Source organism: Theropithecus gelada, chromosome 16 (genome assembly GCF_003255815.1).
Source record: "Theropithecus gelada isolate Dixy chromosome 16, Tgel_1.0, whole genome shotgun sequence".
NCBI classification, from domain to species: Eukaryota; Metazoa; Chordata; class Mammalia; order Primates; family Cercopithecidae; genus Theropithecus; species Theropithecus gelada.
The window spans coordinates 56,599,226-56,617,616 of record NC_037684.1 but is presented as its reverse complement, the minus strand read 5'-3'; the positions used below and the strand labels follow the sequence as shown (position 1 = coordinate 56,617,616).

At 45.6% G+C, this 18,391-nt stretch overlaps 1 pseudogene; it reads right to left on the bottom strand.

Moving 5' to 3' along the window:
• Positions 1-8,323: 8,323 nt before the first annotated feature.
• LOC112610078 lies at positions 8,324-8,794 on the bottom strand (annotated as a pseudogene).
• Positions 8,795-18,391: the final 9,597 nt, after the last annotated feature.

The following is an 18,391-nucleotide window of genomic DNA, read 5'->3' as shown; positions in this document are numbered from 1 at the left end:
TCGCGGGCGCGGCGCGGCGCGCAGGCGCAGAGTCGCGGGCGGGCGCGGGGCGCAGGCGCAGAGTCGCGCGCGGGCGCGGCGCAGGTCGGCGCAGGCGCTGAGTCATAGGCCGGCGCGACGCAGGCCGCTGTAGGCGCAGAGTCGCAGGCGCATAGTCGCAGGCCGGCGCAGTGTCGCAGGTTGGCGCGGCGCAGGCCAGCGCAGGCGCAGAGTCGCAGGCCTGCGCGGCGCAGACCCAGAGGCGCAGGCCGGCGCGGCGCAGGCCCAGAGGCGCACGCCGGCGCGGCGCAGGCCCAGAGTCGCAGGCCGGCCCGACGCACGCGCAGAGTCGCATGCCGGCGCGGAGCAGGCCGGCGCAGGCGCAGAGTCGCGGGCCGGCGCGGCGCAGGCCGGCGCAGGCGCAGAGTCGCGCGCCGGCGCGGCGCAGGCGGGCGCAGGCGCAGGCGCAGAGTCATAGGCCGGCGCAGGCGTAGAGTCGCAGGCCAATAGTCGCGGGCCGGCGCGACGCAGGCGAATAGTTGCGGGCCGGCGCGACGCGGGCCGGCGCAGGCGCAGAGTCGCGGGTCGGCGCGGTGCTGCCCGGCGCAGGCACAGAGTAGCAGGTCGGCGCGGCGCAGGCGCAGAGTGGCGCGCCGGCGCAGGCGCAGGCGCAGAGTCGCAGGCCCGCGCGTCGGGGCGGGGAGGGTGGCGGCGCAGGCGCAGAGACGCACGCTGCGTAGGCCTGAGGGGGCGCGGTGCACGCGCAGAGACGCACGCCGCCGGGGGAGCGACGCAGAGAGGGGGGGCACATCAGTAATCTGAAAAGTCGGGCTCAGGTGCCCCCTGCTTGCAGCCGCGCACTACAGAGCCCTCTTGCTCAGGGTGCTGGTCCACTGCGCCGCCTGCTGGCGTCTAGAGCAACTGCAGGGCCCTCTTTCTTACAGTGGTGGCCAGCGCCCCCTGCTGGCGCCGGGGCACTGCAGGGCCCTCTTGCTCGCAGTATGGTGACGGCACGCCGCCCGCTGGCAGTTGGGGACGTTGCAGGGCTCTCTGGGTCACAGTGTAGTGGCAGCACTTCCGATGCTGGCAGCTGGGGACACTGCCGGGCCCTCTTGCTTACCTTGTAGTGGGGGCACGCCCCCTTCTGGCCGCTGGGGGCACTACAGGGTCCTCTTGCCCACAGTGGAGTGGCAGCACACCCCCTGCTGCCAACCAGGACAGTGCAGGGTCCTCTTGCTCATGGTGTGGTGCCCGTGCGCCACCTGCTGGCAGCTAAGGACACTGCAGGATCCTCTTGCTCACAGTATAGTCGTCGTACGCCCCCTGCTGGAAGCTGGGGACACTGCCGGGCCCTCTTGCTGGCAGTGTTGTGGCAGCACAACACCTGCAGGCAGATGGGGACTATGCAGAGCCCTCTTGCTCCAGGTGTGACGGCTGGCGCCCCCTAAAGGCCGCCTCCTGCACCACTTAAAAGTCGGAGCGCCAGTTACTAAGCGCCGTGGGTTCTGGAAATTGATGTCCCGGTTCTTGTCTAACTTCGAAGATTGTTACCAAGAGGCAATACAAATAGGGCAGGTAACTTCATTGAAAAAAATACAGTGTGAAGAACTTATTGTAGAAAAATAGGAGTAGGCTGATCGTGCAGGAAAGCAGCCTGAGAGTCCTGTGCAGGGAATTTTATTTTGGACTTCTTCACATTCCTGCCTCTGTCTCAAGTCTCTGCCTGTTTTCTTTGTCTGCTTTTCCTGCTACTGCCTTAGGTCCCCGACTTGCCCCAGTTAGGCTTGTGGGACCTCCTCACTGTTGGATGGGGCACGTGTGTGGTGATCAATCCGAATCCACTCTGGCACCAGGCTCCTTCCCACCATCCCAGGCAGGCTGACAGCGGTCACATTTGGACCTACTGCGTCTATCTCTTTTCAATGTGCTTCTCTGCCCTAATCTGTACTTATAGTGCCAGCTTTCTTTTAATAATGTCCCCTTTGTCCTTATCAGTATGTAGCTAGCAATATTGTGACATTATTACTGCAGAGTGAATGATGACTGGGGCATCTTAAGAGGATTTCTAGGGTGTTTCTTTCTGCATAGGTACCTCTTCTCCCTCCTACCCACAATTGACAAGTGCCCATCCACTCCAGCATTACAGATGCCACTAAATGTGAATTTTTGGTGGTACCTCCAGGTGAGCCTTCCCAGACTTTCCCTTTTCCAGGAGCTCCCCCTCCTGTTCATGTCTAGCCATCTATCTGCTCTAACAGAGCCCAGTACCCTGTGTCTTTCCCAAAAATAGTGAGGGAACGATGATTGGAAACCATAGGAAATGATATGCATGTAGATGAAAACTTTACAACTTACACAAATAATCACTCAAAATCATCCTTACACTAAAAATGCAAAACTGTACAATTTCTAGAAGAAACTAGAGAAGAAAAACTATGTGCCTTTGGGTTTGGTAATGAATTTTAACAAATGACACACAAGGTTGATATACACGGAAGAAATGACAATGTGGATTTGTTAATATTTACAGTTTATACTCTGGAAAAGACCTTGTTAAGGGAATAAAAAGACAAACCACATATTGAAAAAAATTTGCAAAATACAGATCTGAGAAAGAATTTGTATTCAAAATATATACAAAATTCTTGAAACTAAACAATAAATTAAACAGCTCAGTTAAAAATGCACACAGTTCTGAACAGACACCTCACCAAAGACGATCTACAGATGGCAAGTAAACATACAAAAAGATGCTCAACATACTAGAGAACTGAAAACCACAATGAGATAGCACAGCTGGTCTATATCTGTTAGAACTGCTAAACTCAAAAAATGACAAATTGCTGGAGGAAAAACAAGAACTCTTTTCATTGCTGGTGGAAGATGGTGTGTAAGACCAGAATATGCCACCCCAAAATATGATGGTAGGAAAGCAGAATATGCCACCCCAAAATATGTCCCTTTGGCATAAGAATTATTCTGAGATGATTACTTTGAAAAAATGCTAAAAAAGGAAGTTCTGAAAACAGAGTAGACGTTACCCTTGTGTAAGGAACATTTACATCTATAAAAGAAATCCCCATTTAAAAGACCTCTCTCTCAGCAACAACCAAGAAGAGAAGGATGACTAAATCACTAAAGAGTCTTATCAACAGAGAACACATGGAGTTAAGTCTGTATAAGAAAACTTACCCTTGTCTGCTGTGCTTTTGCTTGTTACCTCCCCACTACTGAGCCTCAAATCTTCTTTCTTTAAGTTGAAGATAGCATTTACACTTCAATTGAAAGCCACCTGCTGGGGATTTACTCATTTTTCCCTGAGTATCTCCCATGTATCCATGAGGTATACATGTTTTTAAACTTGTCAACTTTTTTCTCATTTTAATCTGTAATTTGTTACAGAGGGTCCCATCTAAGAATTCCGTAAAGAAAGGTAGAGAGAAAATTATTTTTCCTCCCCTTTTACAAGTTGGGCAGTTTTTCCCAAAGCTAAACAAGTCTCACCTTAAAATCCAAAAATCACATTCATAAGTATTTTGACAGCTACGTTGATATTATTTCCAAACAAAAGCTACCATGCAATTATGTACAGAAGCCCTATTCATAATGACCAAAGAAAAAAAAGGAATCAGAAAGTCTTACAACAGATGACTGTGTGGGAACACACTCAGACATCAAGAGTTGTCATAGGGACTCGGCACGGTGGCTCATGCCTGTAATTCCAGCACTTTGGGGGGCCGAGGCAGGTGGATCACGAGGTCAGGAGATCCAGGCCATACTGGCTAACGTGGTGAAACCTCATCTCTACTAAAAAAAAATACAAAAAAATTAGCCGGGTGTGGTGGCGAGCACCTGTAGTCCCAGCTACTTGGGAGGCTGAGGCAGGAGAATGGCATAAACCTGGGAGGTGGAGCTTGCAGTGAGCCAAGATTGTGCCACTGCACTCCAGCCTGGGCAACAGAGCAAGACTCTGTATCAAAAAAAAAAAAAAGAGTTGTTATAAAGATTATTTAAATGAAAACATTGGAGATACTGAAGATAAAGAAAGAAATCTTACCAGAACTTACTTTGTCTAATTATAGCAGAGCTCCCAGAAAATACAGCTGCCATTAACCCCATCCAAGGAGTTTCTTTCAAATTCAGCTGCCAGGAAGACAGCCTACTCATTCCCATTAGCACTGATAAATGAAAATGAAATCCTAAGCTCCCAAATGACTGAACAGACCCACTCTTGGCTGAGGGGATCCCAGAGTGACTTTCAAAACTGAGTTCTCGGATTTACAGAGGATCCCATCTTAGAATTCCGTAAAGGTAGAGAGAAAAATATTTTTCCTTCCCTATTACAAGTTGGGCAGGATGGAATGACAGGGGTCAGATACACCTCGTTATGCCCTCTCCTTTGCTAACCATGATGAGGCTTTCTTCCCTAAGGATTTAACGGAAACAAGCCTTTCAAAAGACTCCACCACTGATTTCAACCAACTGCCTGAAACTGCCTCCCCTCTCTTGCCTGATAAGAGACCACCCATGATGGAAAGGTTCTGGACAGCGTACACAGGATGCACAGAGCGAATTTTCATGTCCTCTGCTTCACCTTTTAATGTCAGAGGGCTGAAAACTCCACCCTGGGATCATGCTAACACTGCCATTTTTTTGTACATTGGACCCATGAAGGAGCAAGAAACTCAGTTGTGCATGCACGCATTTCTCCTTTCAGAAATACGCATGACTCCTCCTAGAGCTTATTAAATATGTGTATTTGGTCACCCCACTCAGTATAAATTACTATTTCCTTTACCTCTCCCTTGAAGTGTCTGTTTCTGACTTCTGGCTGGAGGTTATGCTTCCTAGCCTGTCAGGACTATCCTGCAGGCTGCAACCCTTTACAGGAAATAAATCTCTCACTGGGTGCAGTGGCTCATGCCTGTAATCAAAGCACTTTGGGAAGCCGAGGCGGGTGGATCACCTGAGACCAAGAGATCGAGACCATCCTGGCCAACATGGTGAAACCCCGACTCTACTAAAAATACAAAAATTAGCTGGGCATGGAGGTGCATGCCTGTAGTCCCAGCTACTAGGGAGGATGAGGCGGGATAATCGCTTGAACCTGGGAGGTGCAGCCTGCAGTGAGCCAAGATCACTCCACTACACTCCAGCCTTGGCAACAAGAGTGAAACTCCGACTCAAAAACAAAACAAAACAAAACAAAACATAATGAAATCTCTCCTTTCCGAATTTATGAAGCTCATCATTCTTCATTTGACAGCATTAAAAAGTTCAAAAAGACCTTCTGTACTCTCCCACAGAAGCCCTAGAAATCTTCATTTTGTTAATCATTTTGGATGCCTGAGAACTTGTAATCCAATGAGTAGAAATGTTGGTACCCCATTTATGGCTGTCATCCGGCCACTTCTCTGGAGTTTGTATAAGTCTAAATCTGCAAGGGTCTCATGCCATAAGGACCCTTGTCTCTTTCTCTGTTTCCTTTGCCCACTGACTCTGGCAACAGGGGTCTTTCTTTCTCCTTGGCTATCTTTGGATATGGGGGCTTCACCTTCTGTGCCACCTTAGGGAATGCCTTTTGCATGCATGGCTAAGTCATTAAAAAGCCTACAGTTTGAGTAACACTTTGAGTGAGTACTCTGTGAAGCTGGGTTGGAATCTCAGGCTTCTTTGTCTGAAAGGTAACTCTTGGGCTACACGTTTCTTATCCTAGCTTTCGTTTTGAGGCCTCTCTGTTCTCCTCTTGGGTTGGAAGTTATTCCTGGCTTTTTGTTTCATGGTGTCTCTGTGATCTTGGTCTTGCTCCTTTCATGGGAACTTCTCAGTTGACTAAATTCTCCCTTCTCAAACCTCTGCTGTGTGTTCCACCAATATGGAACTAATTCTGTCTACTTCCTTTCCTGTTTGCATGACTTTACCAAGAATTATTGAGAACTTTAATGGTTCTTTTGAGAAAATTTTGATATTCCAAATTGCATCCTTTAGATCTTTCCTTTCCTAATTGAGTCTCTCCACTCCCTATAATCATTGAAACTTTAGGAACCCCACTCCATGCCTTGGAGGCTCTCAATGTGCTCAAGGATCTGCAAAAGCAAACACCTGAGGCTGAAAAATAAAATAGAAAAAAAAATTTAATTCTCAGCTTCATAACATTATATGTCAAAAGAAAATCTTGACAATCTTAAAAAACTCCAAAAATATTGGTGAGAAAAAAGCTTTAGCCCTCATATGAAGAAGATAAAAACTTGTTCCATTTTCCAGAAACACAGTTATAATACAAACATCAAATGGGGTAAAGACAAAAACCAAGTCTTCTGTATAAACTAGTGAATTTTGTATTATTGTCATCACATTAGTCAGGGTTCCCCAGAAAGGCACAATCCGTAGGATATATGTAGATAGACAGATGAGGAAGGTTCACATAATTATGGAAGCTGAGAAAGTCCACAATAGGCTGTCTCCAAGTTGGGGAACCAGGAAAGCTGGCAGCATTGCTCAGTCCATGTCCAAAGGACTCAGAATCAGTTAAGCCAATGGTGTGACTCTCATTCTGAGGCCAAAGGCCTGAGACCCTGAAGTTCTGATGTCAAAGGCAAGAGAAGGATGTTTCAGTTTCAGAAGGAGATAATTCACCTTTCCTCTTCCTTTTTGTTCTATCTGGGCTCTCAAGCAATTGGATGATGCCTGTATTAGTCCATTTTTGTAATGCTAGGAAGAAGTACCTGAGCCTGAGCAATTTATAAAGAACAAAGAGTTTTGTTGTTGTTGTTGTTGTTGGTTGTTGTTGTTGTTTTGAGATGGAGTCTCGCTCTGTCGCTCTGGAGTGCAGTGGCGCGATCTCTGCTCACTGAAAGCTCTGCTGCCTCCTGGGTAAACGCCATTCTCTTGCCTCAGCCTCCCTAAAAGCTGGGACTACAGGCGCCCGTCACCACACCCAGCTAATTTTTTTGTATTTTCAGTAGAGACAGGGTTTCACCGTGTTCGCCAGGATGGTCTTGATCTCCTGACCTCGTGATCTGCCCACCTCGGCCTCCCAAAGTGCTGGGATTACAGGCATGAGCCACCGCACCCGGCCAAGAACAAAGAGGTTTAATGGGCTGACAGTTCCACATGGCTGGAGGCACCTCAGAAGGGGAAGCAAAGATGTCTTTCTTCACATGGCAGCAGCAAGAAGTGCTAAGTCATAAAACCATCAGATCAGGAGAACTCACACACTATCACGAGAACAGCATGGCAGTAACCATCACCATGATTCAATCATCCCCCACCAGATCCCTCCCACAACATGTAGGGATTATAGCAACTACAATTCAAGATGAGATCTGGGTGGGGACACAGCCAAACCATATCAGTGCCCATCCACATTGTGTCAGGGTGGATCTTCCTTATCTCAGTGTCTTCCAGAAACACCCTCACACTTATGCCCAGAAACTGCTTTACCAGCTATGTTAGTATCTCTCAGTCCAATCAAGCAGAGGTCTAAAATTAACCATCAGAATATTTATGCCTGATTCGTGACTAAAATTTCAGGATGAAAGCTATGAGATTTCTATTCGTATGTCTATTAATGTATGTTCTGTATATGTGATTTTTCTTAACTCTGGATAGCACTGCAAAATTCATTTATAAAATCCTCTAAAAGTGTTCTGTTCTAACTTGACTTGGAAAAAAAATAATCATTTATAAATAAATATCCCCCAAACTCCTAGAAATATAGCAACTGATCCAAATGTTTTTCAAGTGAATGCAATTTGGACACAACTTAGTTAAATAAGATAAATTTAATATTTTTTGTGTAATAAAACAACTATGTCTTCAGAGTTATCACTATTAAATAAAAACAAACAAGTTTCTTTTTTTTTTTTTTTTTATTTTTTTTGAGATGTAGTCTCTGTCACCCCCAGACTGGGGTGCAGTGGTGCGATCTTGGCTCACTGCAAGCTCCGCCTCCTGGGTTCACGCCATTCTCCTGCCTCAGCCTCCCAAGTAACTGGGACTACAGGTGCCTGCCACCACACCCAGCTAATTTTTTTGGTATTTTTAGTAGAGACAGGGTTCCACAGTGTTAGCCAGGATGGTCTTGATCTCCTGACCTCATGATCCGCCCACCTCAGTCTCCCAAAATGCTGGGATTACAGGCGTGAGCCACCATGCCCAGCCAACAAACAAATTTCTATTCTGCTTGAGTGCTTACAAGAAGCTAATATTATACTTACTAGATAATTAGAATCAAATCTATAAGTTTTAAGATTTTAAGTCATCATTCTTATGAAAAATATTATTTCCTTTTTTTATGGTGAAAAGATATACATCTATGTAGAATCAGCCAGCTGGACTCAGTTTAGATGATTCCAAGTTTGTTGGCAACATCCAAAGCATCGTAATCAGGAGCCAGTCGAACATATGCCTTCTTCTCTCCATCAGGCCAAATCAGGATGTTGACCGTGGCCACATCCACGTCCCAGAGCTTCTTCACAGTCTGTTTGATCCGGTGCTTGTTGGCTTTAACATCGACAGTGAACACAAGCATGTTGTTGTCTTCTATCTTCTCTATGGCCAACTCAGTGGTCAGTGGAAACTTGATGATAGCATGGTGGTCAAGCTTGTTTCTCCGGGGGGTGCTCTTCCCAGGATATCTGGGCTCCTCCGCAGTCACAGTGTCTTGGGATGCTGGAAGGTGGGTGACGTGCAGATCTTCTTTTTGGGGGGGGCTGTGGACACATTTCAACACTGCCTTCTTGGCCTTTAAAGCCTTTGCTTTGGCTTCGGCTTTAGGAGGGGCAGGAGCTTCCTTCTTCACTTTTGGTACCATCTTGTGAAAAGTGAAAAACATTATTTCAATAATAAGTTTTTTACAGTAAATCTGCCTAATAGTAGTTTCCAAAATACTTTTGGTAATTTTTAACCTTAAAGTTAAGCTAAGTAAAATATTTCCATTAAATATCTAGATCATTTATAAATAAGATACAATACTAAAACATTAATTACTAAACATAAGTAATTCAAGTTTATATACTTTTGGCTTCTTATTTTTACAAAGACACTAAATATTTTGGCCTGTTAATAAACATATTTTTGCCTACCACACTGAGAAATTGTACTATGAGAAAAAACATCCCAATGTTGGGAGATGGTATACTCATACATTTTCTAATCTACTACAGAATGCTAACATATGACAGTTTAAAACTGTGTATGTCCTAGTTTTCTCTGGAAAATAAAAGTATTAAAAATATATGTAAATAAAACTACTAGAAACAGGTCAGGTGCAGTGGCTCAAGCCTACAATCCCAGCACTTTGGGAGGCCACCGTGGGTGGATCATGAGGTCAGGAGATCGAGACCATCCTGGCTAACATGGTGAAACCATGTCTCCACTAAAAATACAAAAAATTAGCTGGGCATGGTGGCAGGCGCCTATATCCCAGCTACTCAGGAGACTTAGGCAGGAGAATAGTGTGAACCCGGGAGGTGGAGCTTTCAGTGAGCCAAGATCATGCCACCGTACTCCAGCCTGGGGGACAGACCGAGACTCTGTCTCAAAAAAAAAAAAAAAAAAAGGCCGGGCGCGGTGGCTCAAGCCTGTAATCCCAGCACTTTGGGAGGACGAGACGGGCGGATCACGAGGTCAGGAGATCGAGACCATCCTGGCTAACACGGTGAAACCCCGTCTCTATTAAGAAATACAAAAAAAACTAGCCGGGCGAGGTGGCGGGCGCCTGTAGTCCCAGCTACTCGGGAGGCTGAGGCCGGAGAATGGCGTGAACCCGGGAGGCGGAGCTTGCAGTGAGCTGAGATCCGGCCACTGCACTCCAGCCTGGGTGACAGAGCGAGACTCCGTCTCAAAAAAAAAAAAAAAAAAAAAAAAAAAAATAGGGCATGTTGTGCAAGAAAAATAGGATGTAATATTTTATAAGGAAAACCATACAAAATATACAAATAAAAAGAGATACCTAACCTTTGTTATATTTGTATGGGTAAAATGTTATGTTTTCAGAAATTATATAAAATTCCTGGAAATTCGTCAACGTCCTCCTTATTCATGCTATGTGCTGGTATAGAGTTATGAGTCATAATTCCAGTTATTATTTTAAATGTTGTATGCCACAGGAAAAAAAAAACTCTGATATCCTTGTCAGTTGTGGTATAATGAACTCTCATCAGATCTTTCATCTTTCTACTTATTAGCTGCAAAATATAATTGTATTTGAAATTTTTATCATGGACACTAACCATCACTATGGACACAGGATGGCCATTGACCAATGAGAAAGCATGGTGGTCATAACAACAAGCAGTGCCCATGGCACATCCGCCAGTGTGCAGTGACTATCAGCTCTGACTGATCTGGATGTCTTAACGGCTTCATATGTGAGTGACAGGATTGCCTTGTGTCAATGGCTCTCAAACCTGGGTGCTTGCTTGAATCTCTTAAAGAACTTTCAAAAATATGTTCATTGCTAATTCACAATTATACTGTTTAGGAATTATGAATCTGGGGGCTCCTGTATTGGGTGCATATATATTTAGGATAGTTAGCTCTTCTTGTTGAATTGATCCTTTTACCATTATGTAATGGCCTTGTCTTTTTTGATCTTTGTTGGTTTAAAGTTTGTTTTATCAGAGACTTGGATTGCAACCCCTGCCTTTTTTTGCTTTCCTTTTGCTTGGTAGATCTTCCTCCATCCCTTTATTTTGAGCCTATGTGTGTCTCTGCATGTAAGATGGGTCTCCTGAATACAGCACACTGATGGGTCTTGACACTTTATCCAATTTTCCAGTCTGTGTCTTTTAATTGGAGCATTTAGCCCATTTACATTTAAGGTTAATATTGTTATGTGTGAATTTGATGCTGTCATTATGATGTTAGCTGGTTGTTTTGCTCATTAGTTGATGGTTTCTTCCTAGCATTGACGGTCTTTACATTTTGGCATGTTTTTGCAATGGCTGGTACCAGTTGTTCCTTTCCATGTTTAGTGCTTCCTTCAGGATCTCTTGTAGGGCAGGCCTGGTGGTGATAAAATCTCTCAACATTTGCTTGTCTGTAAAGGATTTTATTTCTCCTTCACTTATGAAACTTAGTTTGGCTGGATATGAAATTCTGGGTTGAAAATTCTTTTCTTTAAGAATGATGAATATTGGCCCCCACTCTCTTCTGGCTTGTAGAGTTTCTGCTGAGAGATCCGCTGTTAGTCTGATGGGCTTCCCTTTGTGGGTAAGCCAACCTTTCTCTCTGGCTGCCCTTAACATTTTTTCCTTCATTTCAACTTTGGTGAATCTGACAATTATGTGTCTTGGAGTTGCTCTTCTTGAGGAGTATCTTTGTGGCATTCTCTATATTTCCTGAATTTGAATGTTGGCCTACCTTGCTAGGTTGCGGAGGTTCTCCTGGATAATATCCTGCAGAGTGCTTTCCAACTTGGTTCCATTCTCCCCGTCACTTTCAGGTACACCAATCAGACATAGATTTGGTCTTTTCCCATAATCCCATATCTCTTGGAGGCTTTGTTCATTTCTTTTTACTCTTTTTTCTCTAAACTTCTCTTCTTGCTTCATTTCATTCATTTGATCTTCAATCACTGATACCCTTTCTTCCAGTTGATCAAATCGGTTACTGAAGTTTGTGCATTTGTCACGTAGTTCTCATGCCATGGTTTTCAGCTCTATCAGGTCATTTAAGGACTTCTCTACATTGGCTATTCTAGTTAGCCATTCATTTAATCTTTTTGCAAGGTTTTTAGCTTCTTTGCGATGGGTTCAAACTTCCTCCTTTAGCTCAGAGAAGTTTGATCATCTGAAGCCTTCTTCTCTCAACTCATCAAAGTCATTCTCCATCCAGCTTTGTTCCATTGCTGGTGAGGAGCTGCGTCCCTTTGGAGGGGGAGAGGTGCTCTGATTTTTAGAATTTTCAACTTTTCTGCTCTGTTTTTCACCCATCTTGGTGGTTTTATCTACCTTTGGTCTTTGATGATGGTGACGTACAGATGGGGCTTTGGTGTGGATGTCCTTTCTGTTTGTCAGTTTTCCTTCTAACAGTCAGGATCCTCAGCTGCAGGTCTGTTGGAGTTTGCTGGAGGTCCACTCCAGACCATGTTTGCCTAGGTATCAGCTGCAGAGGCTACAGAATGGTGAATATTCCTGAACAGCAAATGTTGCTTCCTGATCGTTCCTCTGGAAGCTTCATCTCAGAGGGGCACCTGGCTGTGTGAGGAGTCAGTCGGCCCCTACTGGGGGGGTGCCTCCCAGTTAGGCTTCTCGGGGGTCAGGGACCCACTTGAGGAAGCTGTCTGTCCGTTCTCAGATCTCAAGCTCCGTGCTGGGAGAACCACTACTCTCTTCAAAGCTGTCAGACAGGGACATTTAAATCTGCAGAGGTTTCTGCAGACTTTTGTTTGGCTATGCCCTGTCCCCAGAGGTGGAGTCTACAGAGGCAGACAGGCCTCCTTAAGCTGCAGTGGGCTCCACCCAGTTCGAGCTTCCCGGTCGCTTTTTTTACCTACTCAAGCCTCAGCAATAGTGGGCACCCCTCCCCCAGCCTCGCTGCTGCCTTGCAGTTAGATCTCAGACTGCTGTGCTAGCAATGAGCGAAGCTCCATGGGCATGGAACCCTCCAAGATAGGTGCAGGATACAATCTCCTAGTGTGCAGTTTGCTAAGACCCTTGGAAAAGCACAGTATTAGGGTGGGAGTGACCCCAATTTCCAGGTGTTGTGTGTCAGGGTTTCCCTTGGCTAGGAAAGGGAATTCCCTTACCCCTTGCACTTCCTGGGTGAGGCAATGCCTCACCCTGCTTCGGCTCTCGCTCAATGGGCTGCACCCACTGTCCAGCACCCACTGTCCAATGTGCCCCAGTGAGATGAACCCGGTACCTCAGTTGGAAATGCAGAAATCACCTGTCTTCTGTGTCGCTCACACTGGGAGTTGTAGCCTGGAGCTGTTCCTATTTGGCCATCTTGGAACCGCCCAGCTTTAGCTTCTTTCCAGGTAATGCTGCATCTGCATTTGAGACCAGAGGCATTAACATGGGTTAAATTGTGAAACTGTCTAGCATTAGATATGGCAGTAACAACTAGGCGAACAGCCATCTGATTCCCTGCAGTCAAAGGTCCTGGAAGAGGTGTATGAGCCCTAATGTGAGTGATGTAAAAAGGGGGCATTCTACTCCTAACTGCTGTCTGCAATTGGATAAATAAAGTCATCAGTTGTTCATCTGTATGAAATTGTAACTGAGCATTTTCATTTAATTCTGTGGAATGAACCACATATGAAGAACAGAAACTACATTAATAGGCATATCAAAAGCATTCAATACCTCAATTACAACTGAAAGCTCTGCTTTTTGAGCTGAAGTATAGGGCGTCTGAAAATCTTCACATTTTGAGCCAGAATAAGAAGCTTTACCATTACTAGACCCATCTGTAAAAAACATTCTCACACCTTCAATTGGTTTAAATTTAGTTATTTTAGTGAGAATCCAATTTGTTAATTTCAACAATTGAAACAGTTTCATTTTAGGAAAATGATTATCCAGAATTGTTTAGTAACCAAGTCCTCTAAAGCCTGCAGTTTCTCTTTACTCAGCGGCCATTGTTCTGGCCAATTTGGATAGCATTTTAAAGGTATAGGTTCAAGAGGCTTAATGATGGCCACCATCAAAAATGCTATACTAAACCTCGGCGGGAACTTTGTCTTTCCACTTAAGCAGTTCTTTCAAACCTTGCAAATTTTTTCCTAGTCCCATACCAGGGACATAATGCATCATGTGTTGATTTTGGGGGCTATATAATTGTTCTGGAATTAGAACTTGTACTCCCCATTGTTGTAATAAATCTCTCCCCCATAAATTCATAGGTATAGAAGTTAAAATTGGCTGAATAGTCCCAAGTTGTACATCAGAGCCTTTGCAATGCAAAACAACTGCTTTGATATACTTCAGGGGATTTACCAACTCCAACTATGTTAAATTAAACTATGTTAAATTGAATTGGCCATGTGGATCACCAGTGTTACAGAGAAATGATTACAATGTCTGCTCCTGTATCTACCACACCTTTAAATTTCTTTCCCTGAATAGTTATTTCACAGGTAGGACGTTTATCAGTAATTTGATTCACCCAATAAGCTGCTGTGCCTTGTTTATTTGTGCTTCCAAATCCTCCTGTTCATTTAATTCACTTTTCCCCATTTCCACATATGGCATAATCAGGAGTTGTGCTATACGCTCTCCTGGCTCTGCTTTCCAGGGAACACATGTAGATATAACAGTTCGAATTTCTCCGTTGTAATCTAAATCAATGACTTCTGTATGTATTTGTACCCCTTTTAAATTTAAACTAGACCTTCCTAGAAGTAATCCTATCATCCCCAGTCACAAGGGTCCACAGACCCCTATTGGAACTTTTTGCAGGAGTTCCCCAGGCAGAAGGCTCAGAGCTTTTGTGCAGCATAAATCTAATATGGCACTACCGGCTGTGGCGGGGGACAGACATTGTACAGGGAGGAGGGAATGGCCTGAGCTGGAAATGCCCTGGTTTGGAATGGGGCCTGGGATGGTCCCCACAGCATTTCCCGAAATCAGGTTCCCATCTTTATCAAATTTAGAGTGACACTGATTAGCCCTATGTTTTCCTTTTTTACATTTTGGGCATATTTCAGGATCAGCAGTTTTCTTTTTTCCCCTATCTGGCGGGCTGACTCACTGATTTTTTCTACATTCTGTTTTAGTATGACCATGCTTCCCACAGTTAAAATAAGCTCCAGGAAACAGAGTATTTCCTTTATCCACTCTCAGTCCTGCCATTGCCAGTGCCAACAAAGTAGCTTTATGCAGATTACCTCCGATACCATCACAGGCCTTGATATAATCAACTAAATGTGCTTTCCCTCTAAAAGATCACAGAGCAGCCTGGCTCTCGGGATTAGCATTGCTGAAAGCTAATAAACACAACACTATACCCTGAGCAGCCGAATTTGCAATTGCCCTAGCCCCTAGCCCTAGACCTATCCCCTAGCCCTAGCCCTTACACGAACCCGAACCCTAACCCTAAAACCTTCACCCTAACCCTAACCCTAAAATCTTCACCCTAAGCCTAACCCTAAAACCTTCACCCTAACCCTAACCCTAAAACCTTTACCCTAACCCTAACCCTAGCCCTAGCCCTAGCCCTTACCCAAACCCTAAGCCTAAACCTAAAGCCTAATCCTAAAACCTTCACCCTAACCCTAGCCCTAGCCCTAGCCCTTACCCGAACTCTAACCCAAACCTGAACCCGAACCCAAACCCAAACCCTTTGCATTTCCATATAAATTTTATAATTATTTTGCTGATGTCCACAAAAATGTCTACTAGAATTTTAATGAGGTAGCTAAAGGTAGTATGGCAATTTTAGGAGAAACAAGAGATACTTAAAAATTGTGTGACCTTCAGAGATGAGTGTGTTTATTTTTTTCATTTTTTAAAAAAGCTGGTAATTCACAGAACATGGAGATGAGTTTGTTTTGAAGGCCTGGAGGCATGCAAGTGGGAGAAGAAAGGAGCCAGCTACATGCTGGCTGTGTGCAGAGGCAGGCCACTGAGGTCACTGTCCACTGTGCTGCAGGCATACGGCCCATATGTGGTGGTGTTGGGAGAGGCCCCAAGGAGGTGGGAGTGCTCCTGTCTCACGGACTCTGCAACCCGCAATGCTTGGCATGGCCTCCTGACCCTGATGGCAGAGAAGCAAACACCAGTCGGAGAGCTGGGGTCTTCCAGGCCCTCTTGGTCCTGTGGACATTCTTTTCTTCAACAGCCTTATAACATAATTTGAGTGTCCATGGCTCCAAAACAAGCAGGGATGCCCACGGACCCTGATTTTCAGTTGTCACCCCTCCTTCCAAACAGCCCCTCTCCAGGGACACCTCCTGCTGGTGTCATCCTCTTCTGCACATCCTCTCCCCAAGCAGGGACATAAGGCCAGGGCTAGTTGTGCACTCGCACTGGGGGCCCTTCCTCTGCAAGCTCTGACACACAGGGGATCCAGGAGCCACCACACCCTCCAACCCCACCCTCCACCTGAACGCACACTCCTCAGCCCTGGAAACTGATTCTGCTCTGCCATTCGCGGATCTGCCCTCACCCATAACTAGGGTCGGGCAGACGGGGTTCAGAAAAGACCTTCGAATGTGAGGTGGATATTGGTTCTGCACTTCCCAGCTGTGTGACTGTGGCCCATTAGGTAACTTCTCTCAACCTCAGCTTCTCATCTAGAAAAGACAGAAAAATTATGACCATGCATGCCTGTAATGATAAAATGCATGACAGAACAAATGAATAACTTACATGAATACTCAGAAGGCCCCTGCAGGGTCCCCTCTGCTCAGTTTCCCTGATGCAACTCAGAAGGGAAAGGGCCAGAAACCTTCAGGTCCAGCAAGGAGGTTCAGGACCCCAGCACTCCTACCTGCTTCCCAAACCTCAGTAGCGATCTGCTGTGCTCCATGGCCAGGGTTATGGAGGCTCTGGGGAGGAAAGGGGAGGTATGTGGAGGCAAAGGCACGAAGCGCTCCCCTGGAGACAGCCCTATCCTCCACTCAGACCTGTGCACTTCCTGGTATCCTTGTCACCTGCTTTTCATGCCTCAGTTTACAAACACCAAATTGGAAGACAGCAGGAGCTGCCTCATAGTACCAGTAAAGTGAGAAGCAGATAAACCATCCCAGACAGCAGACCCATGCTGGGCGTCCCACACAGCAGACCCAGCTCACTCACAGTGGCCCTGACCCAGCTCTGACTGGAGGCCACTAGCTCTCAACTCCAGGGTGCTCCATGGTCCGTCCTGGTGCTCTGCTCTTCTCTTTCCACCTTCACTTTCCTGGGATCCTTGCAACCTGTGACTCCATCCATGGGCTAGTGACCCCCAGACCTTTTCCTGGGACCACAGGCTTGTGTCTCTATCTGTTGCTCAACACCTCCCCTTGAACATCCACGGCTGAAACTGAGCTCCTGACACTCTCTGCAAACCCACTTCTCTCTGGATTCCCCAGCTCCACGAAGGACAGCTTCACGCTTTCAGCTACTCAGGCCAGAAGATTGAAGTCATCTCCTTCTCCAGGAAATCTTACTGGGGGAGCTCCAAACATCCGAAATCCAATTGCTTCTCCACTGTGCCCCAGCCCCACCACCCATTTTGCCTGAATTGTTGCGGCAGCCTCCTAACGGATCTCAGCTTTCACTTGGGCACCTCGGTTTTTTCCAGAACAACAACCAGAGAGATCTGCTCACACCCAAGTCAGACCAGGTTACTCCTCTGCTCTCACAGCATTTGGAGGAAAACCCGGAGTGCTTGTATTGGCCGGCAGAGCCAGCCCCCATCGCCTCTGATCTCCTCCCCACCTCACCCTCAGCTAGCCCTCGAACGTGTCTGATGTGGTCCCACCTTGGGACCCACATTGCTGCCTCTCTGCCTGGAGGGTACCCACAGGTATCACACAGTTCACTCCAGCCTTTCAGGTCTTTGTGCAAATGTCACCTTCTCGGTGGAGACTGCACCTTCAGGCTTAGGCTGTGCCTGGCACAAAGTAGGTGCTCAGCAGACACTGGACGTCGGAAGGAATCTACAGGATGAAATGAGGAGATCATTTCCCTGAGGTTCAGAAGCTCGTATTTACTCACCATTTGTTGTTTACTGCTAATACTGAGCACTGTCAGTAAAATACATAAAACCCTTTCCCAATTCAGGAAGTGACAATGACACTTTACTGTTTTAATTTGCATTTCTCTGCTTACAAATGGATTAAACACATTTTCATGTGCTGTTGGCTACTTATTCATTCAGAAAACCTACCAAGTGCTGGCTATTTTTCATATACTTTATCAAGTTCGGATCAGGTCATTTGCTGTTTCCTTTCTGATGTAAACTCTCAAGTCTGAAGTGTATTGTCTCTTCCCGACACATATGTTGTAAATAATTTTCTAGCTTACATTTTCACTTTTAATTTCATTCACCATGTTTTTAAGGAATAATTTTAATTTTTATGAATGCAAGTTAAAATAATTCTTCCATTGTGGTTTCTGACATATCATGCCAATAAGGGTCTTCTCCTCCAGGAGCACAGAAATATTTGCCAATACTGTCCTTAAAATCTGTCAGTTTCATTTTTTATATACGCGTTTTACTTCAATTGGGGCTTCATTTTAGTGAATGCCCTATTTGAAACAAGTTTCTCAGTTAATTCTTTTCTCAAAGTGCTAAGCATGGTAGATTGCAAACATAAGTGGCCACATATCGCTCCTACCTCCTTTGCCTCCTATCCCAGGAGGAGATACGGTCCATCTTTCCACTCCTTGATCTGGGCTTGGCCGTGTGACTTGCATTGGCCAATGATATTAACAAGTCTGATGTGCACTGGGGCTGTGGGGTGTGCACTGGGGCT